This window comes from Tupaia chinensis, unplaced genomic scaffold (genome assembly GCF_000334495.1).
Source record: "Tupaia chinensis unplaced genomic scaffold, TupChi_1.0 Scaffold143796_1, whole genome shotgun sequence".
Classification (NCBI taxonomy): domain Eukaryota; kingdom Metazoa; phylum Chordata; class Mammalia; order Scandentia; family Tupaiidae; genus Tupaia; species Tupaia belangeri.
In genome coordinates, this window is record NW_006203646.1 from 7,269,292 (window position 1) to 7,269,743 (window position 452).

Here is a 452-nt window from a genome sequence, read left to right on the forward strand (position 1 = left end):
CCATGATCAGCCATGTGGGAGTCCAGTGCCCTTAACCAACACGCCATCTACTGGCCCCGGGAATTCAGGATCTTAACCACTCTGCCACTTGCTGACCGCTAGTTCTCTTATTTATTAAAAAAAAAAAAAAATCTGGATATTCTAAAAATTTCTTCCCATACTAGTAGTCTTGATGGCCATTTCTAATGTTTTCCATCTCTATGGAAACAAGAATGCTGACCACAGGAGGGAGGGGGAGACTGTGGCAAGCTGACAGGGCTGTCTAATAGTCTGCCCCAGGACAGGTACTGGATCAGAGAGGTCTGCTCGTTCCCATAGCGCTTGGATCTCTAGGTGGACCTGAGACACACGGTAGGAAGAAGGAACTTCAAATGCACGTGAATGACCTAATTACCAATGTGGGTCAAACGCATGGAGATCGCTAGGTAAAGGACCGGCCAGGGGAGCGTTGC